General features: G+C 34.1%; 1 protein-coding gene across 1 annotated transcript in view; it reads right to left on the bottom strand.

The window, feature by feature from the left end:
• The window catches only part of LOC105267308 (slit homolog 1 protein), a 24570-nt gene extending 11485 nt beyond the window's left edge, over window positions 1-13085 (bottom strand). The window contains exon 1 of the mRNA XM_011306083.1: window positions 12715-13085. The gene's annotated coding sequence lies outside the window, so the exon portion shown is untranslated. The remainder of the gene's footprint in view (window positions 1-12714) is intronic.
• Between the last annotated feature and the right edge of the window lie 368 nt (window positions 13086-13453).

Genomic DNA, 13453 nt, shown 5'->3' with positions numbered 1-13453 from the left:
TATGAATTTATTTAATGAAAAATTAAAAATCCCTACATGAAAAAGAAACATTAAGTAATTAAACAATAACAAAATGACGACAGAGGTAAAAGCCTTTGCATGATACCTAAAAAAAAATTCTATTCTCATTCCCTTTTATTTTCATAAAGGATTATGTTGCCGACCGAAAAAAAAAGTCCCAATAAATCCTCGGGATTAAAAAATACATAAGAACAACCGACCGGGATTAATTAATTGTTTGTGCATTGCTCACTTGTGATAAATAAAATCTATCTGAAATTTATCCAGTGAGATTTGACGAGATTTTCACATTCTCTCTAATACCTCGTTATTTTTCAACTCAATCCTCTCGTTCTTTCTCTTACATATCAGTATCCCAGTGGGATATGAACCTAATAGGGCAAAGGTGGTACGATCCGGGGAAAGCAAAATGGTTCAAGGATTTAAATTCATCCCAGTTTAACTTCGCGGACAGTGTGAGCAAAGAGGAAGTAGAAGAGCGAGGATAGGAGGGATTTTACATATCGATTTCAGGATTTACGCCAAACAACGAGAAAAGAAAGGTGTAAAAAAGATCATTCACTTTTTCTCATCCCCAATTGAACCATCACCTTTTTACTATCATCTGCAATCACCCTCCTTCCCTCCCTTCCTCCCTTCCTCCCTCCCTCCCTCTCTCCCTCCCTCACCCACTCCCACTTCCCTATTTTCCCTACTTTCCTTACTTCCCCTACTTTCACCTCCCCCTCCCCCACCGTGGATTAGCTTTATGATGATGAATCCACAAACAATATTGTTTATAATTTAAAATAATTAAAAATAAAATCCAAAAAATCCTCCAAATAAACCAATTTATAATAAACTTAATCAATTTCAAAACCGAGAGATATTTTTCAGTGTATCATCTCCCCAGGAATTCGATAAAATTTTGATACGCCTTTTTATTCTCTCAAAGAAAGTGAGACATCACACAGAGGGGGGTTGTCTCTCAAACACCTCGTTCCGGGCGTTGGCTCCGAAAAAAAAGGGAAAATAAAAAAAAAATAACGGACAAAGAGGAAGAGGGTCAGGGGGTGGTGACGGGTAGGAGGGAAGCTCGACGACAGGCGAGAACTCGGACCGAAAATTGATGGGACGTGAAAATACGTGTAAGAGTGGGAGATGGATGCTCCCCTCTTTATTTTTTTTTTTTACAACCCCCTCTGGGTACCACCCATCCCTCCCCCAGTGACATCTCACCGACATTGAGAATTTCTAAAATTCTACACTGAAACGGTATGTCTTGGTTTTTCCACGGATAAAGAATCTTCCAACACCTTTCGCTGTGCATCACGTACATTCGCCTCAACGTTTTTCCATTTTATGTCCACCACCCGCCATCTTATTCTTCTGCACCTTTCAGAACCGTGAATTTACGAAAAATAGAAAAACTCGAGGCAGCGGGCATATGTCACTTTTAGGCGTATTAGGGGGCAGTCATCCAAGATATTTATGGTCCTATTTATGGCGGGATGTATAGTCGCTTTATATATATTTTTTTTTTATTTCTTTGTATTTTTGTTGAGATATATCTATGGATTACGGCACTTGAGTGCGGAGGGCAAATGTGACTTGAGACCCTGAGTTTTTCTCACTCTCTCTCTTTCAGTTTATTTTTTCTCTCCAGTTTTATGGGAGAGAAATGAGAGTAATGGAGAGGGTAAGTCTTTCTCGTTTACCGGGTTTATTTTGTCATTTTTGTAGTGTGAAAAATTGCGAAAATAATCATGGCGGCAGTGATACGGAGGTCAGAAAATTAAAATGGCCGTGACAAATCCTCACGGATAAATATATACACTAATAATTGTACATGACATATCGAATTTTTAGACGTTGCGAGTCTGTGATACTAAAATTGATAATTCGTGTTCATTTCGCGAGTTAAATTCCCCCGCCATTTTGACGATTGATGTACCATATATTGGGGAATGTTCAGTGTAAAAAGGGCTGTTTCATTTTATCGTAATTGAACTCTCCCGATTGTTACTCCCCTCCGAGATCTAATTACCGACACGTCGCAGGTCATGACCTCTCATCCCAAAATCCCAATTTCTCATCCCCTTAATTATCCCGTAATGACTACCCCGTTAAAACCAATTTATAATCTAAATCCAAAGAACTCGTAATTCCACAATTTCTCGGTCAATCGTCGTATGAATTTTACTAGAATTATTTATTAAAAATTACGGAACTTTCTGGTCACTTACCGATTACGGAGTGGATTCGATAAATTTAAGTGACGGTATCGTAATTTTTTACCGATAATTCAGATAAAAATTACGGAAAAATCACCACAGAAAAATTCCGTGACTTCAGATAAAAATGACGCGACAGTTCCATAAAATTACCGACACCCACATTTCGCTCCAAAATTACAGGAAATGAAGATAATTTTTATTGAATATTTCTCTCTGTGCAGTAATTGAATAACGAAATAGAGAATCTCAATGATTTATGAGATAAATCGTGTGCAGGAAGAAAACAATTAATATAATTCGAGAATACTTGTGGTGACGGGTAAATCAGATAATTTCCAGTCTGAGTAAGTGAATTTCGTTAATCTCATTTTCTCTTTGCCCTGGCATTCTACCTTTCCGGTAAAGATTCCCTAATATGAATTCCGGGGATTCCCGTGATTATTAGACACAGGAACGTACCTCAACCGCATTTTATCCAATATTCTCGCATGACGAACTTGTTTTATTTTCTTTAATGATACGCTCGCTCCCCCACTGTTTTCCCCTCATTAATCACGAGCCCGTTCATTACAACGAGAATAATGCCGCTATTTTTATCTCTCCCATTTTTAAATCGAACCGCGTTATTTCGAAAATGATGATGATGACAAATCTGTTCTCATTGCCACATTATCAATTCACCATTGATCAATTCCGTTAAATGTCATAGAACAGTTCGGGCTTCACGTCTCGGATATATTTTTTTTATTTTTGGTTCACACCCAAATAAGGCGGTGTGAATGATTCGGGAGTGGAGAGAAATGGAAATTGATTTTTGGGTTTGTAATGGCAGATATGGCGAGGGGATGTGACTCAGCCTTTTGGTATTAATTCGAAAAAAATAGATTGAACCGAGTGTACTGAGGATCATTGAATTAATGATAATTAAATGTAAAAAAAAAGAAAATAAAAAAAACATGTGAAACTTATTTTATAGGAAAAATTAATTAATCAATAGTTAAACAATATTGTGTATGATTTAGGTATGTCTATAATATATCAATATATTATTTGATATATTAATGATACTTAAGATATATTAATATACTTGAATTAAGTATTTCGACATTAAACCTAAAATTCAACATTAAATTTCTGTGTTGCCTAGTTAACGACTGACAGAATAATTACAACTCTCAAAATTTAAATATATTTCCGATCAATTTCCCCCTGAAATCAATTCCAAGGCCATCAAAATAATCACGACTCATTTTCGAAGGAATTCCCGACAGCGTTGGAGAAAAAATAAAATAAAAATGAAGAAAATCGTTGAAGAATCTGGAATAGGATGTTTGACGTTGGGTAATTTGTAGGATGGAAAAGGTCGTTTTCTGGTACGAATTCGGTAGGTGAAGGGAGCTCCTTACCATAATAATTTTCTCATATAAATTCCCTCTACAGATCCTTGTGTCCTTACTCGAAGGCGTCGTCGCGGTGGAAACTTTACCCTTACCCTCCTCTCACCCATCTACCACGGATAATCCCAATTTATTTCCTTTAAACCACCTCCTCCTCAGGGTCCCTCCCTCTTGAGCATCTCGTTTAGAACCGAAAACGAACGCAAGGCACTGGGGAACGTTAATGGGATCCCAGGGTATGCATCGTCATTACTTTACTCAGCCAAACGCAGGCTTTGTCTCTTTCTCAACACAATCCATCTTTCGTTGTTACTTTCCTTTTTTTATTTTCATTTTCTCTGCTCCTTTTTCCTGCTCTTTTTCTTTTTCTTTGCCTTTCCCTTTCCCTTTCTCTTTCATTCTCCATCCGCCCGCCAGTTTTTGCTTCATCAACGCGCCTAACACACTCCATAATGATTTTTTAATAGTCTATTCCAAATTATTTGGATTTGTAAAGATCAATATTTGGAAGTAATTGTCATCGTTAATTGAATAAGTAATAAACTAATTAAAATGATCAACATGCATGACCTACATACTTGAATCAAGTATAAAGTTGTGGCCTTGGCCGGAGAATTAATATTAAATAATAAATATTTATAATGATAATAATAAATATTTATAATGATAATAATGAATATTTATAATGATAATAATAAATATTTATAATGATAATAATAAATATTTATAATTATTTAATTTATGGGAGGGCTTAGAAAAAAAAGGAAAAATGTGGGTTAGATGAATTCCAGGCCATTTTGGATGAATAAATAATTATTAATTTCAAGTAGAAAAATTCTAGAGTAATTAGAATTTGGGGCTGTGGTAAAGTAGAAAAATAATGAGAATATGAAAGAAATAGTCATTACCACGAGAGGACAACACAGATGTGGAATAGTGGTACGAGCTTATTTCCATTATCCACATGACTGTATATTTCTGCGTCTCAAGGGAAAATTCCGAGTGTTAAGGGTTGTGTAATAGCATTTCAGGGTTGTGCAAAATGGAGACACAAGAGACAAGCCATGATAAACATAAGCAGTGCGAGTGTTGATGTTTCCATCTTATTAACAGGTGACCCTTCTGCTCATGGTACTTTTAATCGCATTGTTTGTTCATCTGCTTTTGCATACCCACACTAATTGTACCCAAAAATTCCCCACATTTATTCACACACAGAGAACACTAAAAATAGTTTCCACAATCTTATAGAGATTTTATGAATGATGCGGAATTTTTGCAGAAAAATTTTGAAAATAGACGCGTGACTACGGAAATGTGTGGATCTTTAAAAAATGATGAAACCAGAAGAGGAAATATTTTTTCACTTCAATCATCATTTATTTATATTGATATTTTTATAAACTAATTGACTATCAGTTATTGAATCATCGGTTTTTATTCCTATTTCACTAAATATTCATTTATTCACGCATTAGAAACGATGAAAAAATTGTTTAAATAAATTGTTCTAAATGAAAATGAAGCACACTAATTGTACCCAAAAATTCCCCACATTTATTCACACACAGAGAACACTAAAAGTAGTTTCCACAATCTTATAGAGATTTTATGAATGATGCGAAGTTTTTGCAGAAAAATTTTGAAAATAGACGCGTTACTACGGAAATGTGTGGATCTTTAAAAAATGATGAAACCAGAACAGGAAATATTTTTTTCACTTCAATCTGATTCACGGATCTACAAATCCCCAGATTCAGAATTTTTTTTAAAATAAGTAAAATTGAAATTTCTGGTGGAATTCATGAGATAAAATTTTCTATGCACCCGCAAATGAATCCACATGATGATAAATAAAAAAAAATAGTATGTATACTATATATAGGATTGAGTTGTATTTATCATGTGGGTGTGCTATAATGTATAATGCATCTATTTACTCAGTACTCGAGAGTGAACGATATGAAAGCACGCAGAAACATATTTTGGTACCTCGTCTACACAATTTCACGCCACACTTTTTGCATTTGTAATTGCCGTGCTGGTGCTTTGATCGTGGCTCATCTCAAAGGGGACATTCTGGGCATTAGTGGAGACTGAAAAGTGTGAGGGCTCGGGATGAGAGAATGTTAAGGTACAAAGGGTGGCAGGGATAGATGGAACAGTGAAGGAATAGTGAAAACTGCTGGCCAACTTTCGGATATACAACGAGAAACAGAAAGAGATGCGACCGTGACCTTTGGAAAGTTCGTAGTAACGACAAAAGTTCTCCAACGACAACAACGACAGCCCCATACGGTCCAGAAAATTCTCAAGGGGAGGAAATTAAATTAAAAATTTTTTCCCAAAATTGACGTACCTTGTGGAGAAATTTTAATTGATGGAAAAACCATTAGGAATTTTTTTTATAAAAGTTATTTGTTGTTGTTTTTTATTGATTTGGTAATTGCTACTTGCAAGTATGACCTCACGAAATTCAAGTTGATCTAGTCATTTTAAATTATTTAAATCCCAGAATTATTTATTATATTGATTTTTACATCGTCATCATAAAAAATTGTTCTTTAAATAAAAAATTTGATAATAAATTGAGGAATAATTTATTAAAATAGATAAATGAATACGAATTGATCTGAAGACTGTACAATAAATACTGTAAAGTATACTTTTAAGGAGAGGATTTCAAGTATAAAACAGACTGGATTGAAACTCGAGCTGTTAAATTTACGAGTGGTAGATATTGCTTCTCGATCATAATACCGATTCTCAATCTGGTGTTATTTAGTCGAGAAAACCGCGTTGAAAAATATATAAACAAGTAGTGAACTGCTTCTGAGGTACACAACGACTGTAAACTGTGACTTTATGTGTAACTTGGGTTTTAAATTTTTATTTCTCCCGATTTCATTGGTAGTAAGCACCTGAATAGCAATTCTATTTTTCCATTTGCACGGAAAACAATTTTCCCACGTCTCACAGTTATCACCGTTTTTCCTGACATTGCTGTATAAACAATCGATTTTTCGGAAATTTTCCTAAAAATGCTAATTACCTATCCGACAAAAAATTGATGAATATATTTGTTTATAAATTTGGGATGGATTTTATTGGATTCTGTTTGAGGCTTTGAAGGATTGAGCGTGAAGTTGCTCATAATTCTGTTTGTTAAATGATTTAACGGTACTCCAGTCTGAAATTCAAGGCAGGAAAAAAATATATAACAACAATACACCATTCAGAAAAATCCTCGACAAAAGCACGTCAATCACCGGGTTTCACCCATAACCTTGAGAAATCCTTTGATAGATCCTCGAACAATTTAAGAGTGCTTTTACAAAAAGAGCCAGGACCTAGTGCGAACAAAGCAAACAGGTGAGGATACTATTTTTCCCTTTTCCCTAAATTCATGCCTTGTGAAAATTCCCTCGACTCCCGTGAAAATTCGCTCCGAGAAAAATCGAGTCAACGATATAAGGGGATGAAAAATAAAAAAAAAAGGAGTAAGGGTGAAGTGGATGTGAAAAAAACAGCTGCTGGTGTGTTGGAAGATGCAGCAAAGTGATTTGAGGATACAGATAGAGCGGTTAGAACTATAAATTCGAACCGGTACTGTAACACCACTGAAAATCTACGAACGATGCGTATCTCTGAGAATAGGAACCCGAGGAATATATATGCATTGTCCCCTCTTTCGAGAAAACATTTCCTCCTCTTTTTTTTTCTTTTCCATTTTTTTTTTATTTTTCTTTTTCTCATTCCTTTCGCTCTTTTTGTCTTGCTCGTTTGAAACCGTGCGAAAGCATCTGACGCTTCTATCTATATTTGTGTCTTCCAACTCCCCTCTGGTAATACATGCGACATCCGACGACGATGTTTGCGACGCGTGCCGATAAACGACAACCACGACGATCACTTATTTCTAAAACTAAACGAAAACGAAATGAAAACGAGAGCGACGTCGCGCCAACCATCTATTCTATCTTCGTACAACCAAAAAAGTTATTCTGTCATTTACTTTATGGTTTTCGGTTTATTTTTGGGGGTCGTCTTTTTACTGATGGAGTTGAAATGACCCTTTTTTATACTAGGCTTTTTCGATTCAGAATCGATATTTTGGAATAATGATAATCGATAATCGAATATGTAATCGATAATCGAATAATCGAATTAAAGTCGATTTTTGCGAATCGATTTTTTTTGGGAATCGATCGTTAAATCGATCAATCGATCATTTTTTGCTGTTCGAAAAAACCTAGTTTATATCACTTTGGGCAGTAAATTGGGAATTACCCACGCCTTTTGAACGTCGTGATGGAAAATTTTCTCACTCGTGAGATCATAATTTAATTTAACTTAACTGAACTAGAAAATTCAATCACAAAATCGTCTGAATTTTCAATTAAAAAAGATTAAATTCTCATTTACGGTGAATATTTAAAATAAGGGTTCTCATGGTAAATGATCCTGCCCTAAAAATCATATGCGCAGAAACGAAGTCAGCAATTTATTCTGTAAAATCCCGAGTGCGAGGTACGAGTGGGTTATTTAGCTCGAAAAACTTGACTCTTCGCTTTCACCGGATTTATTGCTCAGAGAAAAAATAATCCCTCGTACCTCGAGTCCTCAAAAATTATGGGGCATTTCCTGAATCCCGGGTTGCTTAGCAACATGTGCGTGAACTTTGGCAGAATCAAAATCCCGAGCGTTTGCCAAATATCCGACTAATTTTCCAGAACGAGGGATATGCGATGGATTATTCCCTCCATTCGAATCTCGGTTAGTGGAGAATGGAATTTGATATTCAACGATTGTCTTCTCATTCTCACAGATATCGAAAAGTATTTTTTAATATTTCCACAATTTTTTTTAGTAACAATTCTATAGAGATTTATTGTTAATAGCAAAAATTGTGGTACCGTCACCAAATCAATTACTAGCATTTGTAATTAAATTCCTATCAAATAAATAACATATTATCAATTATCTCTATAGATGAATATTGATTTAAAAACATCATTCATTTATATTGATATTTTTATAAACTAATTGACTACCAGTTATTGAATCATCGGTTTTTATTCCTATTTCACTCAATATTCATTTATTCACGCATTATAAACGATGAAAAAATTGTTTAAATAAATTGTTCTAAATGAAAATGAAAACATTGAGATTAAATCCACAAAAATGGCGATATTTTTTGTTATTTTAATACGCCAGAAATCATTGTTTCACCGTGAGTAAAAATTATTGCCATTAATGAAGCTGAGCCTTTCAAAGTAAAATGGAATTATCAAAATGATATAATTCCCTGGATGTGACAGCGAATGTAAATAATCTGAATTATAAAGCATTATGACACGGGTACTATCAGAGTAATGGAACTGTCTCCATCAATGAGGGCGCATTGATATTAATTAAAATATGATAATGAATTAACAAATAACAGCATCCAATAAAAAACGGAAAAATCCATTAAATTAAAGGGCTGCATCGCCCGTATTCCCGCCTTTTTTTTTTTACTTTATGGAATTCTCAGCTTTTATTTCGTTCATTGTGATGTCGGAATCGTCGAGAATTAAAATTTAGTATTGGTTAGCGCCGGACAAAAACTCCAGACAATTTAATCATTAACGTTAATTGAATTTTTTTCAGCGGTCGTAATTGCATTCCCACAACCCGATGACAGCCGATTGTCAATTAATTCTTGTTCAATTACTCGTACTAAACAAGTAGAGAATTTATTGTTTTTTATGTTTTTTAGTAGTCGCGTCGGTTACAGCTAGATCGACAGATAAAAATTAATTTTTCACAGAAAAATAAACAATTTGTTCCTAAGAAAATTGAAGGAGTCATTTAAAAATCGAGTGGAGACCGATCTTTGGGAATTTTCTAACAGCTTCAAATTGTTGCTCCCCAAAAATCAAATTCGATTATAAAAAATTTGACATGAACTTTTTTTATTATTTCATTCCAGTGGCAGTCTCTGGTGCCTGATAAAAAAATTTAATAGCTCGAATTAATATTTTAAATTCTTTATTTTTTGGATTGTGTTATTTTTAACATATCAGTTACCAGAATATTAATATTAATATATAATATATTAATATCAATATATAATATATGATTATTAATATAGTATTCCCGCGTTCAGTTTAATCGCTATATTTTTAGTCTCGACCCGATCAACAATTCCCTAGAATTCCCCAACGAAAATATGAAAAAAAAAAAGTTCAAAGGGAGTAGACCGTCCTGAACACAGTGAGTCTATCTTCTATTAATAAAGTATCTAATTGCACTCATCATTATTTAATCATCGTCAAATGAGGGTGAAATATTGATTGGGGTCACTTGATAAACCTATCAGCCCTTATGATCTGTAAAAAGGTGGGCGTTGCCTCATTTGATAAGAGAAAGGGTTGGTATGCAGAAAAGCCTTTAAAAGTACAGCTTCGGATATTAATCGATAATTTCTCCAATTGAGAGACTAAAAGGGGTACATATAGGTAAGGGTGAGATAATACGGATTAAAAAATGGGGGAGGTAAAGGTAAAACAGTAATGGAACGGTATAAAATAATCATTTGAATCTGGAAAATCGTTTCCTTCTTCGACTCATTAATTAATAATAATTATGTATATTTCTAATGATTCAATATTTTTAATAATTCAACTACTGTACTCTTGGAATTAAATAAAGTAATCAATGTGTAAAGGGAATTCAAATAATTTCTCGCGTGAGTCGAAAAATTAATGGAAATGTGAGAAATGGAAAAAAAATTTAATCGAAACTTTTAACGATTTCTCAAGTTTTATTTCTCTTACTCTCGTTATTCTTAACTCTAGCCGCGAGATTTTTCACTCCGAGGGAAAAGAGACTTTCTTGATATAATTTTCAACGTCGTATGGAAACTCGTGGGGATAACTTATACAAGATTGTTTTTTTATTCTCTCGTTTCATTTTTGAGGAGTTCGACAAAGTTTAGTTGAACATTTTCATGCAGCCAGTGTGTGCACTGAATTATTAACAGGAGTTATTACACTGATGAAAAAATTATTTCTGAGAGAAATATGTACTAAAAAAAGGGATTCCCCCAATATAGTAATTCCCCACCATAATTAAATCTCGATAATAATGATAAAGATAAAAATGAAAGATAAATTAAATCGAGAATTTTTTTCTTTTAATTATAAATAAATCATTAAAAATTTGATAATCTTCATAAAAAAACCGTTTGACAGATAAAAATTATATTTATTACATTTAAATAATGATAATAAATTCAATTTAATTTGTCAGCTGTAATTACAGGAATGGAGTGTTCATTTAATTCAGAGGATGTGAACCGGATTTTTCAATGAAACAATTTGAAAAATTTCTTTTCATGATATTCGCAAAGTTTTCATCGTTTGAGAAATTTTTCTCTTGACATGAAGTACTTTGTTAAAGGATTTTGTTTTATTTCGAAGTCAACATTTGTTCCCATTTAAATCTTTCCTCTTTGATACCAGCATCACAGGAAACGTTCGAGAAAAGTCAACTCATTACTGCAAGATAGTCTGTGTTGATTGTGTTTCATGCAAATGTTCTGGATTGATTGGTCTATGTAATTGATTATCTTGAGCTGTGTCCCATCTTTGTTATTTTAATTAAAAAAACAAGCAGAATGCCATTTTTATCTAAGATCTCATCAACAAATATAGTTCATCAACATTTGATTAATTGAATTTATTTCCCTGAAAATTTCCCGTTGATCAATTTAATTATCAAAATTGTCCAGTAATTTACGATTTCTCGATTTTACTTCATTTTCGATGAGAATTTTCATTCTCATCGATTTATAAATAAACTTTCTTATTTTGCAGGAATAATTTTTGTCAATTGATCATACAATTCCTCTACTCTGCAGTTTGATCATGGGTTTAACAATTTTATGTCAGAATTAAATACTTGGAATATTTGGAGTTGCTGGAAAGTTTGTTTCTGACTCCAGGCATATTAGTAATCTTTAATTTTCCGAGAGTCCATTAACAGTCGCTAATTACTCAGTCTTCTGATTTATTTCTACACAAATCCCATTACTTCCATTTGAAATTAATCAGGATAAATGGCACTGACGAATCAAGAAATTATTTTGACATCGACTCCCCGAAATCGAAGCATTACTACATTATTTTCTATAATTACACGAAAGTCGTGTCCATTATATTCTATAACTTTATCAATTTCATCTATTCATATATTCCTCCTATAACTCTATTGCCCTGAGCAGAAGAGAATGATATTAATGGAAAAATGAATGGATGAATAAATGAATGAATTTTGCGTTAATTAATCATTCCAAAATATTAAAAAAGAATTGTCAGTTTTTGTTCTTCAAATATTTTTGTCTAGGCTCTTTGAAAAATCTCTTTTATTACTCTCTTGTTATTATTTATTGTGTAATTAATTTGGTTTTATTGGATTAATTAATTGCGCTGGTTTCTGAATAATAGTGTCCCAAAATTATCACCTGATAATTAAGGGATCATCATCATTTTTTTATGGGAGAGGTCGAGATGAGATGGAAATGTCTTAATTGAAATTGTCGAATGTCTTAATTGAAATTGTCGAATGTCTTAATTGAAATTGTCGAATGTCTTCCTCACAGAATGACCATTAAAAAAGGCGAGTTACCTTTTTAGAAATGGAATTATTATCAGATTCAATCTCCAATGGATCGGAAAAGTAATTCTTTCATTGTTTAACGTTATAAATTAAGTATAAAAAACGTCTACGTTTTATCTACATTGTTTTCATTATTGGAGAATTTTACCCGTCAGTCCAATCCCCCAATCACGCCATTAATCTATTTATCCTTGTTCAACCCGAAAATATACAAAATGGAGAATGCAACAATTTTCAAAAAATTGAGAATGCAACCCCAACGTATCGATTCGCCAAAAAAAAAACACTCTCAACGTCTATTCCGAGAAATTCCAATAGACATACCCCCAAAGAAAGTCTTCAATGAATTTCTGTCTCATTATTATCGAGACCATAACGAATTTTCAAAAACAACGAAAAAAACAATTACTTACAAAAAGCGATATCGAATGTCACCTTGTCGCCAGCTCGTCAACATCGACGACACTATTCTACGTAAACATTTACATAGAAATGAACAAAAAACAATAGAGATAGATCCACATGGTAGCTCAGTCCGTAGTACCTCAATTCACAACTTCAATGAACAATAAATAAGCCAAACACATGGTCCCACAATCACAGTCTCCCGCAGTTAAACAACTTGATGTTGATTGAGTATTTGATTAAAATTACCAGTCTTAATCTGGGGTGGGAAAATATAATGAAGAGGATAGGGAGGGAAAAATAGATAGAGAGAAGAGAAAGGACACACCAGGTGCGTTAACGTATACCGGAGGACACACCGATCTGCACTGATTCGGATTTTTTCGGTGTGACGGTGACGAGGGACCAACAGAGACTATAGAATTTCTCTCCGCTGCGCAGTCGGCGCACCGCTACTACCCCCCTCTCTCTTCTCTCTTTCTTTACCCCTTCTACCCTCTCGCTCCCACCCCCTCACCAATGTCACCCCCTTAGCCATCCCCACCCCTCGCCACCCCACACACCTGTACGCCTTTTCCGCTTTTCGTTTTTCCCGCTCTCTCTCTCTCCCTCTTTCCCTCTTTCCCTCTTTTCCTTTCTCCCTCTTTCTCTCTTTTCCTTTCTCCCTCTTTTCCTCTTTTCCTTTCTCCCTCTTTTCCTCTTTTTCTCTTTTCCTCTTTTCCCCACTCTCTCCATTTTCTCCGCACT

The sequence above is a fragment of the Fopius arisanus genome, unplaced genomic scaffold (assembly GCF_000806365.1).
Source record: "Fopius arisanus strain USDA-PBARC FA_bdor unplaced genomic scaffold, ASM80636v1 scaffold00046, whole genome shotgun sequence".
NCBI classification, from domain to species: domain Eukaryota; kingdom Metazoa; phylum Arthropoda; class Insecta; order Hymenoptera; family Braconidae; genus Fopius; species Fopius arisanus.
This window is presented reverse-complemented; position numbering and strand designations above follow the sequence as displayed.